The 13,266-nt window shown below is 50.5% G+C and overlaps 1 protein-coding gene across 1 annotated transcript in view; it reads right to left on the bottom strand.

Annotated features, from left to right (window-relative positions):
- spag16 (sperm associated antigen 16) overlaps positions 1-13,266 on the bottom strand; it is a 1,547,331-nt gene that overhangs the window by 344,269 nt on the left and 1,189,796 nt on the right. The window lies entirely within an intron of this gene.

Genomic DNA, 13,266 nt, shown 5'->3' with positions numbered 1-13,266 from the left:
TCTGTTTTAGGTGTTGATTGAGCGTTAAATATTGGCCAGGACACCAGGGATAACTCCTCTGCTCTTCTTTGAAATAATGATCTTTAATGATCTTTTATGTCCACCTGAGAGAGCAGACAGGGCCTTGGTTTAATGTCTCATCTGAAAGACGGCACCTCCCACAGTGCAGCACTCCCTCAGTACTGTACTGGAGTGTCAGCCTAGATTTTTGTGCTCAAGTCACTGGAGTGGGACTTAAACCCACAACCTTCTGACTCAGAGGCAAGGGTGCTACCAGCTGACACTGTATATTATTTAAATGTGGATAAAAATTATAAATGTGGGTTACATCATAGTCATTACTCCCTATAAATTACCCGCTAAGAGTTACTCAAATCTAGATCTCTAAGGAGCATTCCATGCGATCCCAAAGATACAATTTCATTGCTGACTGTAATTGTAAGATAGCGTTGAATCTTGGGAACTTTGTGCTGTGGGCTTGTGTCAACTGGCATCTTGGTTCAGAGTAACCATTCAACAAAAGGTGGAGACTTTCATCTCAATCTACTCTAGTCTGCCACCCAGTCCCTTATTGTTTTATAAATAGGCAGTGGCTGACTTTCCTGCCCCACTTTCAGATGCAAGGCCTTGCCAAGGGTTGAGCCTGCACCATGGTTGGGACTAGGCCATGTAAATGACCTGGCTCACCAAATCCAAATGCACTGAGGCCTGAGCAGGTCCAGTGCACTTCAGGTGATCTGTGCCTGACCAGTGTCAAGGGAGAGGACGCCCAGGAAAATTGGCCCCCATATCTTTCTAAATGGAATTTTAGGTGGGCCAAAGCTGGAAAATTGAAACCAGCTTCTGTTAATTGCTATCCTTGTTAAAGTGTCCCTTATCCTTTTGTGATGATTAATCTATAAGTAGAGGCAAACACATTTGAGTTTAATGCTAGCTTCAATGGAGGGCCAACTTCTAGAATACACAGAAATTACAACATGGATAAAAAACATTCAGCCCAACCAATCCATGCTGGCATTTACCCTCCACATAAGCACATAGTTCTAATCACATTTACTCACCCAGTTCCCATATCCCTCCATCCCCCTTTTTTTCATCCACCTATCCAATCTAACCTTGATGTTAACATAGTTTCTGCCTCAACCATTAACCCTGGGAGTGAACTTCACATCCTCACAAATCTCTGTGTAAAGAGGTTTCTCCTGCCCTCTGTTCTAAATCGCTTACATTTAATCTTGTATTGATGGCCCCTCGTTCTTGACCTCTCTACTACTGGAAACAGTCTGCTTCTATCTACCCTGTGTCAGCCTTTCAGAATTTTAAACACTTCTATCATATTGCACTTTTCTAACAAAAAACTCCCCGAATTTTCAAGTCTTTTTTCATCCCATGCATCTCTCAAGACCCTGTTCTGAAGAAACTCAGCTTGACTATCATTACTTAACAGGACAGTGACTTGCAGTTTAAAATTCTGGTTAAGCTGTCATACCTCAAATCCCAATTGTACCAACCAGAATGATTGCCCTCAGAAAGGGCGGAAGACTCCAACCCTGTAATATTACAAAGTAAATTTCTTCAGATACATCAGTATGTGTGCAGAAGCATGGCAGATAACTACGTTGGTAATTAACCTACCAGCTGTATGAGAGGAGTTAACTATTTTTAAAATGCACAGGATGGGGATAATTTTAATTCTGGGCAATCGGGTTGGATATATGAACAGGGGCATAATGAGATAAAGGCTCATGGGGCAAACTCGCAAATACATATTTAGAAGGCAGATTTTAATTTTTTTATGCTCCAAGTAATGGTTAGTTCACCCATGCATGCGTGCACACACACAGATACAACAGTGGCAAGTCAAAGAGAGTCTCAATATTGTGGAAGTCTCTGCAAAATTGTTAATCCAATTAAACATAATGGCACAATGCTAAAATGCCTGAAATGACCTATTGGGCACACATATTAAACAGTGCATTAACAACAGTAGGAAATGTTACATAAACTGCTTTCTTACTGTGCAAGAAAATGAACTAGATCATTAGCAATGGAAATACGAGCGGGGTGAGCATTTTTGTTTTGTTGAGGGCTTCAGATGTCTTAACTGTCTGGTTCTCATAAAGCAGCATCCAAACTTCTATTAAAAATATGTCTCGATGAAATGAGGTGGTGCGGTTGCACAGCACATTGGAGCTGTGCTTCTGATCCCCCACGTGGGGACTTCATAGTCTAAGCCAGGCTGTCAGCAGGAAATGCAGAGTGAAGGTCAGGCACTATCTCTTAGAAAGAAAAGGTCAAACTGAAGGATAGGTGATCCACTCTTGCATACTTAAGAGCACCTTTGTAAGAAGTCCGTCACCTGTTCAGGGTGGTGCACCACCAGTAAAGTCGTCTTCTGAGCAGTTGGCATTAAGTTTTCAGAGTCCGGCACCAGACCAATAATACCCAGAAGTTAACCAGCAGGCTAAAAAAGCAAATCAACAACTAAACTGCAATTAGTGGATGAGCCCTTTAAATAACAATGCTGAAGGGTCCTATCCTGCCTGTTAGCACCACGATTTGCTGGGCAAGTTTATCACGTGGCATTACAAGCATAGGACCCTTATTTAAATATTTTGATCAATCATTTTAATAGTTCTGGCAAGTGCTCTGGAAGCCTATGGAGCAGCCCAATCCAATATGGTGGGCACGCAGTTCCGGTTCATAATGAGTGCGCATGCCACACTGGCCATATTGGATGCTTAGGATCCCGCTTTGCACCTGAAAAACAGGCGCAGCACCATTACATTTCTCACCAATCCCCTCTCTCCTTTTTCTGTATTTTGACTCCTCTGGGTCCTTTATATAAAGTTAACTACTTGCGTTTCTTCGTAACACATGGGGCTTGATTTTGCCAGGCCCGAGGAGGTGGGATTGGAGGTGTGTGAGGTGGTAAAACTGCAAAAAATGGCGGGCAGGCCCGATCCCGCCTCCATCCCACCTCTGAGCAATTTTCCCACATGCGTGTTTTTTGACTCCATTTCCATCCCGCCTCCAAGAGGTGGGATAGGCCCTGAAGGCCCTTAACAACCACTTAATTGCCTCTATAATCCCATTTTGAGAGGCCTTTCTGATTTTAACACTTTTCCCACGTGCTGCACATCTCCTCTGGAACACGCCAGTGAATCCTGGTGGTATCACAAGTGGATTGCTTACTAACAGCTGCAGCTCCACCATTGAAAAGGAGTTTTCAGCAATCTTCATTTGCAGGTGGCAGAACTTTGTTGTCTCCGGTCTGGGGGAACTTTTAGCAGGCCTACTCATTGTTGTGGAAGTTTGGAGCCTGACACCCATCTCCAGTGTGACCTCCTGGGAAACCCCTCTCCCCACCTTGAATGAGCGCTTCCTCAACTGAGGTATATACCAGAAGAATGGGAACCATTTATTTCCTTTCCTCCTGGACATCAGATTCGGACGAACACCAGCCGCAGCAGCAGCAGCAGAACCCTGAACAACAGCAGCACCAACTGCAGGAGCAACAGCAGGAGCTCCAAGCTGCTGCTCACCCACCTGAAGCTGCACAGGCCAGAAGGCACCAGCGCCTGGAAGCACGTTGGCGCAGGAGATACCCGCAAAACAGGGTCTACAGACAGAGGATCAGCTACCTCAACATGACTGAGCAGCAGTGTCAAAGGAGGCTCCGACTTTCGCGAGTGGTAGTGGGTGACATCTACGCAATGCTGCAGCAGGACCTGGAGCCCAGAGGAGCAGGTGGACACTCCTTACCACTGGCCGTCAAAGTCACCACCGCACTCAACTTTTTTGCTTCAGGCTCATTCCAGGGATCAGCAGCAGACATCAGCGGCATCTCCCAGGCGGCCGCACACACTTGCATCATGCAGGTAACTGATGCCCTCTTTGCCATCGCGCACAATTACATCAATTTCTCCAAGGGTCAAGCCAGTATAACTGCGCATGCGGCTGTGTTTGACAATCTGGCAGGCTTTCCAAGGGTGCAGGGCGTCATGTGGCCCTTAAGGCACCCCATCACAATCCAGGTATTTTTGTCGGCTGCAAGGGCTTCCACTCCCTCAATGTACAGCTGGTGTGTGACCACAAGAAGGAAATTTTGCATGTTTGCACCAAGTACCCTGGCAGTTGCCATGACTCCTTCATCCTGCACCAGTCTAGTGTGCCTCCGCTCTGCAGTCCGCCAGACCAACTTTTCGGATGGCTACTTGGAGACAAGGGCTATCCCCAGAAGACGTGGCTAATGACGCCGTTGAGGAGCCCATCCAACGAAGCTGAGGAGCGCTACAACTCCAGTCACATTTCCACCAGATTCATAATCAAGCAAACCATTGGCTTGCTGAAGTTGTGCTTCAGATGCCTTGATAGATCAGGTGGAGCCCTGCAGTACTCAGCAGCCAGGGTCTCCAGAATGGTCGTGGTCTGCTGTGCACTTCACAACATGGCACAGCATCGTGGCTTGCAGATGCCTGAGGAACAAGTGGCTCATCACATAGGCTCCTCAGATGAGGAGGTGGAGGAGGGGGAGAGCGACAACAAACAGCTTGTAGAGGCGCATCAACCAGTGGCAGCAGCATGCGAGCACATTGCTGCCCGGGATGCAAGGGGTGCACTCATCTTGGCCAGATTTGCTCAGCCTAGCCAATCAAGCACTTTTGCCTCACAGCTTCTTACCAGAGCATCGACAATGGCCAAGAACCTGCAGATTCCTATCACTCTGACCACCATACTGATAATTGCAAGTCACCCTAAGCCCTCAATGTGGAAGTCCCATTTACGAAATGACACGCGCTACAACTTGAACAGTTTGTCAGCAGAATTTTTTTTATCACAACAAGCAACTGATGGCATTTCAAAAATAAACACATTACACCCAAGAGACTACCCTTGTGACTACTTGTGCATTATCTTCCTCTTACGCGTGCTCCTACATGGTGCTTCCCCTGTGGCTTCAGCAGATGTGGAGGCCCCTTGCTCACTTTCTTGCTGCTCCTGCCTCGACACCTTTGGCAGGTGTCCTCTGGGGTTGCAAGCCTGTGAGGGCTCGGCAACAGTCTGCTGCTCCTGTGGCTGTGCAGGGGCTGAGACGCCGATCTCAGTTGGGTGAGGACTCTGGTGGGGCACTGACCGAGGGCTCTGCAGTGGCATGGTCGTGTGAGCGCTTGGAGAGGAGCCCCCACTTCCTTGTTGTCTGCCATCAACATCCCTCTCATGGGTCAGGCCACTTCAGAGCTAGCAAGTGGTTGGACAGCACCTTTCTGCACTTCAGGGGGGCCTTGAGGACCCGTTTCTGCGCTGGAAGTCCTACTCCAGAGGACTTCCATGAAGGTTTGGTTTCTCTGCTCAATAGCCGACCATCGATGTCAGTCTATTCTGAACAATGACCATGTTTTCATGACCCTGGCGACTAAGCTCCTCCATGGCCGTAGCCACCCTCTCCTCTACCGTAGCCATCCTTTCCACGGAGGTTGCCATCCTTTCCGTGGTGACGCGTTCATGCGACAACGCCTCCACAAAGGCTCCGGTCATGTTAGCAATGGACTCCTCCATTCGCTCCACACTCACAGTGACCCTGGAGACAAAACCAGCCAAAAACTCCTGCACCAGATCCTGGAGTTCCAGCACCGCTCTCCTTCTGAATGGACACAGAGGCACAGGGTCGACATGCAACTGAGCCGAGCTGACAGAGTCCTGCACCCTCCGACGAGGACTCTCTACTGCTGTCCCTGTCTCCACCATCTGCTGATGCTCACTTGTGAGCTGTGATAGACCAGGTGACAACACTACACTATCTTGCCAAGTTCCCACCAAGGTGTGAGTGTCTGCGCTGGTGCTGGGTGCGCTGAATTCTGCTGACGCTACGCCTTCAAAGGTTGCAGCTTCCTCTAAGGAGTCTTGAAGCTCAGGCTGTTTCTCCTGGACAGTGGGGACGGGGGCTGTCGATGGTCCTGTGGGGGAGTAAAGGAAAGAGTTGGAGATGTGAGGTAAAGTTTGCATACACATTGAATTGTGCAGATGATCATGTCAATCTGTTAGAGCATCAGAATCATTATCAGTTACTCATGCAATGTCAATGAGAGAGATGCCAAACTATTCTGTCACTAGCTTGCTGTGATGCACACGTCTGTCCATCCCCGACTTGCGAATCTTCCTCGACACCGGCAATTTCCAGGGCCGCCTCCTCCGAGGTGGTGTGCTGGGCTACTGAGGGTGGCCCTCCACCTGTCCTCGCTCTTTTCCTCTTATTGTGGGCTCTCTTTTCCTGCAATGAGGGACACAAGTGGAGTTTGTGTGAGAATGAAGGAGTGAGTGTAGAGAATCCATAGCATAGATGCTTAGAAGGACACAAAGATTGAGTGAGGTGGCAAGACCAAGGGCCCTCCCTGTGTGTTGTAAGTTGCTTTCATAGCATCACAGCGATAGGGAGTGTGAGGGCTGCATAGTCGAATAGTTAAGTGAATGTGAACATACAGAGAGAGGGAATGGGTAAGGGTGCAGGGATGTCAGTGTCAAGTGGGATGTGGAGGAAGAGGTTGGCAAAGCTGAGTGATGGTGAGGAGAGGCGATGAGGATCAGATTGAGGGTGATGGGAAATTCATACTCACTTTTCCTGTGCGCAGAAGGTCATGAAACCTCTTCCTGCACTGCAGCCAGGTTCTGTGGCACATAGACATTGAATTGACCTCCTGGGCCACTTGCGTCCACAGAGCTTTAGTATGCTGGGGAGGCTTTTTCCTCCCTGAGGAAGTGAAGAGCACCTCCTTATTTGATCTTGCTCCCTCCACCAGAGCTTGCAGGGCGGCATCATCGAACCGTGGAGCATACTTTGGCCTACTGCTTGACATAGTTGCTGAATGAAGCGATCACAACAATGGGCATGAAGTTTCCAGTCTCCAGAAGAAACAAGACAGCTTTCAGACTTTAAATCCAGCAGCACTGATGACGTCATCGGAGGTGACTTTCTGTATGAAAAGACTCATTGGGCCAGGGGTTTCCACACGCTGGAAATCAAGTGCCCAATTAGGGGAAAATCACACTTTTCTTCCCACTTCACATCGGAGTTGGGTTCCTGACACAAAAACCACCTGACACGCCCCCAGCCCACCCCAATGGCAAAATCCAGCCCATGGTATACATGTGCCTATACATTCTTTAGTTTGATTGGATCAGGAATTTGTACAGCCTTCAACTATGAAGACAGATGTGAAGAATTCATCAAACACAACTATATCCTGATCCTTAACAATGTTTATACCCCATTATCCCTAAAGGGCTTATCTGATGTTTTATTCTCCATCAACTGAGCACAGAGAAATCCTTTGATTTCCCTACAGCTATCTACAATCTTGCAGCTATCGGTAATCCACCTTGTCATTGCCTTCACTCTTCTAATACTCATTTTAGTTATCCTCAACCAGCTTTTGAATGACTCCCAGCCTTCACTGCTGTTTGCTTACTTGTACAGGTATAACTTTGAAAATATATGTGCTTGGTATTTCCATTACTTTTGACCTCCTTCTTTGACCCCTCTGTTCTTGGTCTTGTTATCATGGTGAGCCCCGAAGTAAGTAACATGCCAGTCATAACAAATCCACAGGGGGTGTTTTTTGAACCGCGTATGAATTAAATTTTTAGATAACTTGAAAACAAGTTGTCTGTTTTTCTAAGTAATAATAGAAACAAAAAAGAAACAGAAATGATCTTATCTGGTTGTAAGTCAGAGAAAGAAAAACTTCAAAAATAGTTCACATCGAGCCAGATGAAGTAAAGAAAGACTTGCATTTATATAGCGGCTTCTATGACCTCAGGATGTCCCAAAGTTATTTAAAGCCAATGAAGTACTTTTGAAGTGTAGTCACTTTTGTAATGTAGGAAATGCAGCAGTCAATTTGCGCACAGCAAGGTCCCACAAACTGCAATGTGATAATGACCAGATAATTATGTGGTTGCTGGTGCTGTTGGGGAGGGTTTAAACTAATTTGGCAGGGGGATGGGCACCACGATGTAGCATTAGAAAGGGGAAACAAAGTGCACAAAGGATTGGGAGAGGCGGATTGCACTAGATTAAGAAAAAGTAAGGTATTAGGTGGGGGTCAGACTAAGAGAGAATAAAAGAAGGTCTAAGACAGGTTTACAGTGCATGGCCTAGAAATTCAATGTAGCCACTTTTGGGGCGGTAAAGTCGGGCGGGCGCTAAAGTTAGCGCCCGCCGGAAAGTGGAGGCCACTTCGCCGATATTCAGTAGCTTTGGCCAAGGAGTTTGGGCGAGCGCTGAAACTGGCATTGCACTCCTATCTTTAGGCGCTAAGCCGGCGGTGCAGACTGATAACGCCGAGGCCGGGTGCAGCGCAGGTGCGGTCATGTTTTGATTGACAGCAGACACCCTGACGCCGGCCAGCTCTTAAAGGGGGAAGGGTCGACTTTGTCTGCTGCCACGCCCTGGATAGTGGAGCCCTGCAGCTAGGCCTGAACACTGCTGGTGGACCCAAATAGCGCCTGAAGCCATGCAGAAGGCCCGTGAACGAGCGCAGCGCTTCTCAGAGCATGCTTTGAGGGTGCTGCTTAGGGGTTTGGAAAAGAAAAGAGAGCTCTTGTGCCCAGACAGTGGCAAGAAGGCTCCCAGGAGGCAGTACAGGAGAGCCTGGAGGGAAATCGCCCAGAGGGTCTCAGCCAACAGCGATGTCCCCAGGACTGGTGACCAATGCCGCAAGAAGTACAACGACCTCACTCGGTTGGTCAGGGTGAGTACCCTTTCCAGTGTCCTCCTCATCCTTGCATGTGCACCTCACATTATGGGCAAAGGGACCTCAAAGGCCTAATGGCCAGCCCTCCTCCCGCAGCTATGGCACTGGCATGATCATCAATAGCACTTTCTGCACTTTACACACTGGCCAAGCTATTCGACCATGGGAGGCAGTGCACACAACAACAGGGCACCACACTGGCCAAGCTATTCGACCATGGGAGGCAGTGCACACAACAACAGGGCACCACACTGTACTTAGAGGCCGTCCTTTCTCTTGCAGGCCAAGCTGGCGCAGAATCTGAAGAGCCGGATTGTCACCGGGGGAGGCCGTGTCCAGTTCCAGGAGCTCAGTGACCTGGAGGAGCGCATGGCTCGACTCATGCGTGCCCGGGTGGTTGGCCCCGTAGCTATTGGAGATGCCGACCCTGTGCTGGGCCCCAATGGTAAGGACATGACCGTTTGGACCTCTCTCGTTCCCCTTGCGCTTCAGATCTACATCCTTTGCCACTGTCCCACCAATGCGCATAATGCCAATACTCATGCCTCCCTCGCTGACGCCCTGTCCTCACTCTAAAGCTACTCTTGTGCCTTCCTGCTTTCAGCTGGTGAGGAGGAGGTCCCTGAAGCTGAGAGTGCCAGTCCCTCGGAAGAGGAGGACGACGAGGACCAAGAGGAAGGCGGCACATCGGGGGAACCCTCATCCGCGCCAGGGGATGGCAATGGAGGGGACACGTCTTGCCTGGAGGAGAGCCAGGGGGAAGTGTTGCAGGGGGGTGTAGCTCCTGGGCCCAGTGGCGTCCAGGCACGCGGGAAGGGTCGGGCAGCACGGCTGCCTTCTCCCCAGAGGGGGGAAGTGTTGCAGGGGAGGGCAGTTGCTGGGCCCAGTGGCGTCCAGGCACGCGGGAAGGGTGGGCAGCTCGGCGGCCTTCTCCCCAGAGGGAGAGTCCGGCCTCCAGTCCGGAGACGGTCCTCGCCCAGGAGGTGCGCCTCCTTGATGAAATGTCCGCGGACTCGGAGCGGCGCCACACCGAGTTCATGGGGGTTGTGGGACAGTTGCCTCAGGCCATTGAGTCCCTGGCTCATAGTGTGGCCGATTTCGGGGACTCACAGGCCAGGGGTGTCGACCAACTCGCGGCAGCACAGGACGCGAGTCGAGAGTTCCTGAGTGGTGCCGTGCAGACACTGGCTGGTCTGATGCGGGCACAGACCAGGGCAGTTCGGGCACTCACTTCTGCCACACTCGCTGTGTCACGGACGCATCGCCAGGGCACCCGCCGCCCTGCTGCAGCACAGCGGTCTGGCCTTCACCAGATTGCTGCGCTTGCTGCAGTGCCAGCCCGGCCGAGTGCCAGTGTCTCTGGCGACCAGCGAGTGCCTGGCATTAGCCAGCTTGCCCCCATTGCTGCAGCCGCCACTGCCACTCCCCCAGCCAAGCTGCGACGAGCTGCTGGTGAGACTGATGCTGCCCAGCCACAGCTGCAGCAGTCAGCAGCCGGCCCCTCCAGGGCCGGACCTCGTCTAGGCCGACCCCCAAGGGCATCTGCCGTCACGCATTGTGCCCCTCAGGAGCCTTCCCCCAGCCTTGCAACACCCACAGGGCCCAGGTTGAGGCGGAGCAACAGGTCGGGCAGGGGCCAGAGAAGCCTGCACAAGGACTCGCCCTCTCGGCACACCAAGTAGAGTGTGTTGCCAACTGTTTTTTTATATGGGGGTGTTTGTGTTCTGTATGGGGGGGTTTGTCTTGGTTAGGCCGAGGATGAAGGCCAATTGGATGGACAAGTTTTGTTATTCCTACCCAGGTTGTGGGAGTGAGATATGTTTTTGACTGTTTTTTGGGGGTCTTGTCTGTTTTTCTGTTTCATGTGGGAAGGGCCCTGAGTTTGTTAAATAAAGCTTTTTATTTATTCAGCTTGTCCAGGTGTCATGTTTCAAGTGGTTGTTGCGTTAACCGGCTGAGGGCTTGCGGAGCGGCTGCATTCAGGTGCGTTCATTGCCACGAGCCATTCCCTGACAGGGGGCCTAGAAGCGTCGTTCAATAAGCCGCCGGCGGACGGCCCTTGGACCTTGTGGCTCCCTCCTGGGCTGGTACTCCTCCTCCTCCTCCTCCTCCTCATGGTCCTCCTGCTCGTCCTCCTGAGGTGGTGGTCCAACGTGAGGTGGCAGTGCCTGAGTCCTGCGGATAGCCAGGTTGTGCAACATGCAGCAAACGACGACGAACTGGGAGACTCTATCCGGCGAATACTGTAGAGATCCGCTGGAACGATCCAGGCAGCGGAACCGTTGCTTGAGGACACCAATCGTTTGCTCTATGATGTTCCTTGTGGCTTGATGGCTTTCGTTGTATGCCTCCTCAGCAGGGGTCCTGGGCGCGCGGAGCGGGGTCATGAGCCATGTACACAAAGGGTAGCCCTTGTCCCCAATAAGCCATCCCCTTGGTGGAGGCTGTGCCTCGAACATGTCAGCCACAGTAGTCTGGCGCAGGGTAAATGCATCGTGGCTGCTTCCTGGAAAGCGGGCATTGACAGCAAGGATGCGCTGCCTGTGGTCACACACCAGCTGTACATTGAGGGAATGGTAGCCCTTCCGGTTGCGGTAATCCTCGGCATTGTCGATAGGTGCCCGCATAGCCACATGCGTGCAGTCAATGGCGCCCTGCACCATGGGGAAGTCGGCGATCCTGGCAAATCCGACTGCATGCTGCTCCTGCCTCTCTAGGGTCATGGGGAAGGAGATGAATTGGTGTCTCCTTGCGAAAAGGGCATTGGTGACCTGCCGGATGCAGCGATGCACGGCGAACTGGGAGATGTTCGCTATGTCCCCAGCAGCGGCTTGGAAGGATCCGCTTGCATAAAAGTTCAGAGCCACCGTGACCTTCACTTCCACCGACAGAGATGTCCTGCACATCAGCTGTGGACGCAGATCTCTGTGAAGCAGCTGGCAGATCTCTGCAACCACCTCCCTTCTGAAGCGCAGCCTCTTAACACAATGCGCGGCAGTCATGGTGAGATAGGACACCTGCTGCCGGTATTCCCTGAGTGGGTAAGGCCTACGTTGCCGACGCCTGATGGCCCCTCTGCATCTAGGCATGGCTGGCCCTCTCACACGGCGTCTGCGAGCCCTTCGCACATAATGCTGGAACTGAGGGTTGGAACCCCATGCAGCCCCCATAATAAACTTGCAAACAGTGAAATCACAATGAGTCAAATTTCCAAGCTCTGGCCAGAAGCCAAAAATACCTCTCCTATGTTGTCCCAAATCAGTAAGGTCTGTTCCTTGGTCTCTGTCCAGAAATCCAAAGCACTAAAGTCATTGCAGCAAAATGGCTGGCCTTTATAGTTCAGTCTAAGTGCCCTTTAATTAGCGCTCCCCGAGGCCCGCAGGGCCTCTGCTGCGTTCCACTTCACAGTTCTTAACAGCGCCACGCCCACATTGGGCGGGCGCCACTGAATTTCCGGTTTGGGGCGCACAAACAGCGTTGCACGACGAAATGACGTCACAAGCTGCGCGCGCAGCTGAGCGGGCGCAAACACTTTGCGCCGGCGCTAAATGTCAACTGAAGTTGGGCGTAGGCGCAGATCGGCCTGTGCCCGGGCGCTAAGTGCCTAGCGCTCGAAATCTACCCCTCTTATGGCGCTAACGGCTGGCGAACGCAACTGAATTTCTAGGCCCATGTGTGTAAACGCACAAAGCATGGTAAATAAGGTTGGTGAGTTGCAGGTGCAAATAGCCACATGGGAATATGATGTTGTGGCAATAACGGAGACCTGGCTCAAAAAAGGGCAGGATTGGCTACTAAATATTCTTGGATATAAGGTGTTCAGGAAAGATAGATAGAGAAGGAAAGAAAGGAGGTGGGGCAGCAGTATTGGTTGAGGAGAATGTTACAGTGTTGGAGAGAGAGGATGTCCTGGAAGGGTCAAAGACAGAGTCTATTTGGTTAGAGTTAAGAAATAATTGAGGTGCACTACTAGGTCTATTCTTTAGGCCGCCAACTAGTGGGAAGGATATAGAGAAGCAAATTTGCAGGAAAATTACATAGAGGTGCAAGAACTATAGAATAGTGATAATGGGAGACTTCAACTATCCTAATATAGACTGGGATAGTAATAGTGTAAAAGGGGAAATATTTCTGAAGTGTGTTCAGGAGAACTTTCTTGATCAGTACTTTGCTGGCCCAATGCGGAAGGAAGCATTGCTGAATCTGGTTCTGGGGAATGAGGTGGGTCAAGTGGAGCAAGTGTCAGTAAGGGAACATTTAGGGAACAGTGATCATAGTAACATAAGGTTTAGATTAGTTATGGAAAAGGACAGGGAGCAAACTAGAGTAAAAATACTTAATTGGAGGAAGGATAATTTTAGTGGGTTGAGAACAGGTCTAGCCCTGGTAAATTGGAATCAAAGATTGGCAGGCAAAACTGTAATCACACAATGAGCTGCCTTTAAAGAGGAGATGATTCAGGTACAGTAGTTGGGGTACATTCCCACGAGGGGGAAAGGTAGGGCAACCAAAG

The sequence above is a fragment of the Somniosus microcephalus genome, chromosome 4 (genome assembly GCF_052327205.1).
Source record: "Somniosus microcephalus isolate GS21.2 chromosome 4, FLI_Smic_1.0, whole genome shotgun sequence".
Classification (NCBI taxonomy): Eukaryota; Metazoa; Chordata; class Chondrichthyes; order Squaliformes; family Somniosidae; genus Somniosus; species Somniosus microcephalus.
Note: the sequence above shows the minus strand (reverse complement) of the source record. Positions and strands in the feature narration are given on the sequence as shown.